Raw genomic sequence first — 6,494 nt, forward strand, 5'->3', positions numbered from 1 at the left:
CACAAAGTTGCCCAGGCTGGGCTTCAACTGGCGATCCTCTAGCCTCAGAGTGTTGGGATTACAGTTGCACGTGCCATGCCCGGCTCTTCATCTTAATTCACCCCATTTCATCTTCATCGTTTCGTTTCCTGTGTGTCTCATAACTCCACGTTACAGGAGTGGGGGCTGCGAGTGTTTAACCCAGGTCACGTTCCCTGCAACTAGCGCGTGCCTAGTGCAGAAGGTCCTAACTTCCGGAAGTCGCTGAGCGGAAACTGGGAGTCAAGCGCAATGGACGGCAGATGAATCCGTCCCAGCGCCACCTGGTACAGAAGGGATCACGGTCATCGTCCCCACCCGTGGGCTCCAGGCAGTTTGTGGCTGACTCCACCCTGGGGAACTTTGTTGGGTTACACTATGACCAGGTCCCCACGTCCCGGGAACCCCCGAAAGCCCAAGGAAAGTTGAGGACAGCAGCCCTCTGGATAAACCATGTCTCACTTTGGTGCCTCCCCCTGCTGGTCCCCTCCGGCAGCCAAGGAATGGAGGCTCTGGTGCTCTGCCTGGCTTGGCCCATCACTGTGCCCTTGCCGCTTGTCTTAGTCGACTGTCTGTTGCAAAACAAAATACCTGACATCCTTAGGGTAAAGGAGGAGAGATTTCCGCTCCCAGGGAGAAACACGAGGAAGGGCCTGGCGGAGGACAGATGCTCAACTGAAGACAGCCGGGAAGCAGAGAGGGACGGGAAGCAGGAGGCCGGAAGCAGGAGGCGAGGCCTCCCAAGCCACGCCCACTGACTCACTTCCTACAGCGGCCACACCTCCCGACAGCCCATTCGGTTTGACCACTCAGTGGATTAAATCCACAGTGAGGCCAGTGCCCCCTGAGCCAGACCGCTCCAGGCCCACGGTGCCGCGTTGGGGATCAAGCCCGCAATACGTGGATATTTGGGGAATATGTTTAAACCATAGCAGTGGAGCCAGTCTGGGGCCTGGAGGAAGGACACATATGTCAGTGCCTACGCCGGGGACTGCAGCGATACCCGCCAAGCCCCCTGCCCAGGCACCCCCACAGCGGGCCAGAGCCCCAGAAGAGAACACGGCACATTCATCAGCACCCTGGGCAGAGTTCTGGGCACCCGCGACCCAAGCCTGACCCTGGGAGCTCTCTTTCCCAACAGGGAGAAGGACGAAAAAGGAAGCCGCTAGGGGAGCGCGTGGGGAGCGGGGAGCGATGTGCTGGAGGCCCCTCTTCAGGGCCAGCCATTGCGGTGAGAAACACTCTGCAGCGAGAGAAGGAGAACAGCCGAGCTGCAGAGCAGACAGAGAGGCAGCACAGAGAGGTTCTGTCACTTGCCCTGAGTCACACAGCTAGAAAGCAGCAGGCAAGATGCCTGGCTGCAACATCTGTGCTTCTGAGCTTGCACTGCCTTGCATGGAGGAATCCAGCCACAGACACCCTCTGGGTCCCAGGAGGAGGTCGTCAGGCCCCAGGAGTCTGGGCAGAACCAGTCAGCACTTCCGGAAGAGACTCAGGTCTCCTCACTCCCTTCCACTACCCCTACGAGTTCCTGGAAAGACCAGCCCTGCCCTGGAGCCCCAACCCGCAGTGCCCTGCTGTCCCTGCCGTCTGTCTCCTGGGGAGGGGCATGACTGGTCCTGCCCCACTCCTGAGCCCCGGGTCCCCGGAGAGTGGGACAGGACTTTTCCGTTCTGTCTTCCCTGGCACTTCTGAGCGCCACCTTCCTCCACGTGATGTGGCTGTAGCCCGTGGCTCCACCCCGGGGCGGGAACTGGCACCAAGCTGAGGAGGACACCATGCCAGGCTGGACCCATGGTGGTAAGGTCGCCTATCAGGGCTCCAGGAAGTCTGGGGCGAGGGGACAAAGGAGTTGGGGGTACGTGTGAGGTCGAAGGTGAATCCCAGCCCTGACCCTGACCTCCGTGTGACCGGGGGCAGCTTACTCCCTGCACGGTCTCCTTTGCATGTTTAGTCTGAGGGACATAAGCTGCCAGCTGTGCCCCTTAGCTGTACTCCACCAGGGCTGGGACCCAGAGCACGGAGTTCAGTCTAGGAGGGAGGGCACTTGGTGGAAGTCTGGGCGAGGTGTTTTAGCAACAATTGGGACAAAAGAGAGGCTTAGCACCGGCAGTGGATTCTGAGTGTGCTGGGACTCGCCCAGGACATTATCTGTGCTTAGGTAAGCTCTGCTCCAACATCGTTCTCAGAGCTGCCCCATCCAGACTGCATGCTAATCCGCTCAGGAGGGAGCTGGCCCTGTGGCAGCCTGGGCGGCCGAGTTGGGGACAGGGTACGTCACCTTCAGACACCCTGCAGGACCCACCTGCTAGGCCTGGGGTCCCCAGTGAGGATGAGCTGGACACCAGGGGGAACCAGCCCAAGGCTGGGTGGTGAGGAAGGAGGAATGAAGTCACTTTTTGCCCATGGGGTCTGTAACATGCGAGACACTTGTTTATCTGAGGTAGAGGTTAGGGGAGTGGGGTATGGCATGCGTTTGGGCATGCCCGAAGACGCCAGACGTTTCTGGAAAGGAACTAAGCAGGGCCTGGGGGATACACGGGCAAGGAAAACCCCCAGGAAGAGCTCCCCAAGGACCCAGCAGCTCTCTCCCTGATGTACAGGGATTGAACGTCCTGACTCCAGGTATAAGAGCAGCGTGATTCTAGGAGCTTCTTCGTCTGTCTCTGGCCCGACACTCACGATTGATGCCGTTCACTCCTCTCTCCGTTTTGAAATGTTCTCCTTCAGTTACCAAGCATTGACACTCTCCAGCTTCGCGGTGTGACAGGAATCTTCCATCTGCTGGAAACAACTCTACCTATCTGGGTTAAACCAGAAAGGACATTTGTCCCTTCGCAAATGGCTTAAGCAGGGACTGGAGGAGCAACTCGGGGTGTCACCGAGGGCCGCATTTCCTCCAGTTCCCGTCTTCCTCATCCCCTGGGGCCCCTCAGGCTGGTCCCCTGCTGTCCCACCAGGACAGCTGCTCTTGGCGCCCCTACCTGTGTTTGTGCTCTGACAGGAAGAGCATCTCCGTCCCAGTCTGTCCACGCAGTCTTGTCAGAACCTGGCTCAGCGGTGCCCTGTGATCCCAGCACGGAGGGAGGCCGAGCAAGAAGGAAGTTTGAGCCCAGCCTGGGCGATTTAGCAACTTATCGAGACCTGTCTCAAAATAAACGATGAAAACAGCTGAGGACGCAGCTCAGTGTGAAGGCCCTAGGTTCTGTACCAGAAGAAACAAACAAGCCCTGACTTCTCTACTTATTCTGTCTGGAGGGATGGGGGGAAATCCCCCCAACCTGTCACGGTTGCTGGTCGCACAGCACCATGCACCTCAGAGTCAGCCGGGCTCTGGCCCCCAGAGCTGCCTGGATCTCCCCAGTGCACACAGCCTGCTGGGGTAGGCAAGGGACTGATTGGTGGGGGACCCCACACATACCCTTCCTGGGGTCCCCTGGGCCTCAGAGGTCAGTGTGGCTGGTCCCTCCTCACCCACGCTAAGCCTGGTTCTTCCCATGTCCAGCCCTGTACCAGATCTCTTCAAACAGCATTTCTACCTGATGGCCTCCTCAACCCCAGAACACACCAGGCTTGATGCCCTGAAGTTCATTCTGAACCCCAGCCCTCTCCCCTTCAACCCAAACAGCAGACACGTCCTCCTTGGTGCCCTTCCCGATGTACCGGTGTCCTTTCCACTGTCACATCAGCCTTTCCCAAGCACCAATGCTTTTGTCACACCCTCCTTCAAGAACCTTCGATGTCTCCCACTGGCCACAGGACCAAATCTACTTCCTTTTGCCTGCTATCCAAGGCTCTGTCAGTCGGCTTCCTACTTTATGGGCCCCCATTTGTCCCCTGCTCTGCTGCTGGAACATGTCCCGTCTGGCTCACTGAGACCCTGAAAGACCCCGGGGGTTCCAATCCCATGGCCTCATCCTCCACACAACCTGTCTCTGTCTGACCCTCGAATCCACTACCTGGCCTCATTCTGTGTGTACCTGCCCATCTGTCTCCAATGGCTTCTAAAGCTCCTAACAGACAGGTGCAGCGGGGTGTGGTGGCACAGGCCTGTAATCGCAGCTGCTCAGGAAGCTGAGGCAGGAGGATCACAATTTAGAGGCCAGCCTAGGCGACTTAGCGAGAATCTGCCTCAAAATCAAAACTGAATGCCCTCCAGTTCCCTGGGAATCTGTTTTCATCGATGTGAAAGAAACTGTCTGCTCTGCTGTGGCCAGAATCCGGTGGCCGTAAGAAGCTGCAGGAGGCAGAGCCTCCCGGGAGATTGGTGGTCCCTAAGGACACCTGTCCAGGACAGAGCCACTGCCTGTGGGTCTTGGGCAGGTTACCTCGATAGAGGGTGTAGTGCCGCTTCCTCTGCCTGCATCCAGGACCTGGGCCCGGGGCCCAGGAGCGTTCCTGCAAGGACCCGGCCTCCATAGGCGGGCTAGAAAGAGCCTGGCCCGCCCCAGCAGGAAACTGCAACAGTCTGGCCCCCAGCAGGCTGTGGAGACAACAGGAGCGGATCAAAGGTCACGTTGTAAACAGCAGGGAGGGCTCGCTCCCCAGGCCCCGGCAGCTCCACCTGACTCCTCCAGAGGCCGGCAGGGCCTTTCTGCCCTCTAGTGGACAGAGCGGGAGTTGCACCCACTCGTGCAGCCTGGCGGCGAACTGGCGGCCGAAAGGTCTGCAGAGGGCGAATGCCCCACCCCCACGGGGTGCACTGACTGCGTAACCACAGTGCTCGGGACGGAACCCCCAGCAACCTCCAGGGCCCGCACTGCTGTCCCGGTGCATTTAGAGGTGTGGCTCTCCCACAGCCTCCCAAAGGGGGAGCTAGGGTTCCTGTCCAGGCCCAGCTCTGCACCAGGGGCTGGGAGGACGCAGGTTCATTGTCCGGCAAAGTTTGCCCATGCGAAGTCAGGGTGGGTGCTCTGGACAGCGCGTCCCGCCGCCTGCTTCTCTGTCACCCTCTGTCTGAAGCTTGAACTTGCCTGGCTGGGGGTGGCTTCCTTCCGCCGCAGGCCACTCCTGTAGCTGGTGACCTTTTTCTCTGGGGTACACATGGGCAAAGCTTTCTCTCCAGAGCCTGACAGCGGCTGTTTTCAGCTTGCATTGTTACTGCTCACCTCTGGCCTTGCAGCAAGCGGCAGAGACGGTGAATTAGTGCGTGAGCTCAACTGTGTTTCCATAAAACTCTATTTGCAGAAATAAACTGAAATTGCAACTTCACATCATCATTTCCACGCATCACTAGAGATTATTTTTCTATTTTTTCAACTATTTAAAAGTGAAAAACCTTGTATGAGGCCCTGGGCTCAATCCCCAGCACCAAAAAGAAAGAGGGGGGCAGAGAGAGAGACGACATGCCTCCTCCAGGGGTGTCGGTGGGCTAGAGAGCCCGGTTCCGGCTCTGTCATTTAGGAACCGTTGTCACTTGCAGGATGTCAGGGGACTGCAGGGTCAGAGACGTTTGCATCTGGATACACAGACCGGGATCTCAGAAGAGGGCATGATTTGGGAGTCAACAGTGTAGATGGTCCACACAGGGAGGATGACGTCACCCAGACCGAGGGAAGCCTGAAAGCACACAGCTGTCCTACCTCGCTGTGACCAGCAGGTGGCAGCAGAGGCCACCAAAGGTGTTCTGCTCCGGCCTCACAAACTGGCGCAAACTGTAGAAGGGAAGCTGAGTCAGCACTGCTGGTCCGTGCAGCTTTTTCCAGCTAAAAGCTAACTGGATGCGGCCGAGCAGGTTAAATTGGAAAGAGCACTGAGTTAGGATTCAGGAGCGTCACTCTCGTCCAAGCGTAGGAAGAGGAACACGGGCTCCCACCTCCAAGCTTCACAGGGGCAAATCCCACGGATACCGTTTCCTAGCTGTGTGGCCCTGGGAAAGTTGCTGCACCGGTCTGTGTTTCAGCCTCTTCGGCCGTAAGCTAGGGACAACGAAGATATCCATCTCCGGAGGCTCCTGTGAGTGTCAGCTGATCTCCCACGAAAAGCTCTTAGAACCGGGCTCGGCACAAAGAAAGGGCATAGAAATAGTAACAGTTAATATTATTACCCTTGAGATGATCCCTGAATGTGGACCCCACCCCGTCCTCCTTCCCAGGAAGAGGCCGACACTCAGAGCCCAGGACTTGGAAAGGTAGCAGCAGGAGAGAAGGGTCCCCGCAGACGGGCCTGTACTTTCATGCCACGTGGGGAGCTCCGATTTCAGGCGCCTGGGGGGTCAGAGGCTGTGCTCCCTGCCCTGACCCCTGATGCGCTTCCACCTGGCCCCGGGCTCTGTTTCGGGCCCCTTCCTCGGCCCCGCCCGCCCCAGGGTCCCCGTGAAAGACTCCTAGAGCTGGATTAAGGTTAAATGGGGGAGAGGGGGCCAGACAGCCCCTCAGCCTCCCCTTTTCCGCCTTCCCTGCAGACTACTGCGCAGGCGTCAGTCAAGGCCCAGACTGCCAGTTTAGCGACCGCCGGGAGCAGGACTCTAAAAGCAA

The 6,494-nt window shown here is 58.3% G+C and overlaps 1 long non-coding RNA gene across 2 annotated transcripts; it reads right to left on the reverse strand.

Moving 5' to 3' along the window:
• LOC109117681 lies at positions 1-5,238 on the reverse strand. 2 transcript variants are annotated; one of them, XR_004516685.1, is made up of 4 exons: positions 4,347-5,238; positions 3,003-3,162; positions 610-2,818; positions 1-302 (listed from the first exon to the last, which is right to left on the reverse strand). It is a non-coding gene; the product is annotated as an uncharacterized LOC109117681 (long non-coding RNA). The 2 variants fall into 2 exon arrangements; XR_002024993.2 differs by having other exon boundaries at positions 610-2,822.
• Positions 5,239-6,494: the final 1,256 nt, after the last annotated feature.

Source organism: Fukomys damarensis, unplaced genomic scaffold, assembly GCF_012274545.1.
Source record: "Fukomys damarensis isolate Sample0158 unplaced genomic scaffold, DMR_v1.0_HiC HiC_scaffold_11, whole genome shotgun sequence".
NCBI classification, from domain to species: Eukaryota; Metazoa; Chordata; class Mammalia; order Rodentia; family Bathyergidae; genus Fukomys; species Fukomys damarensis.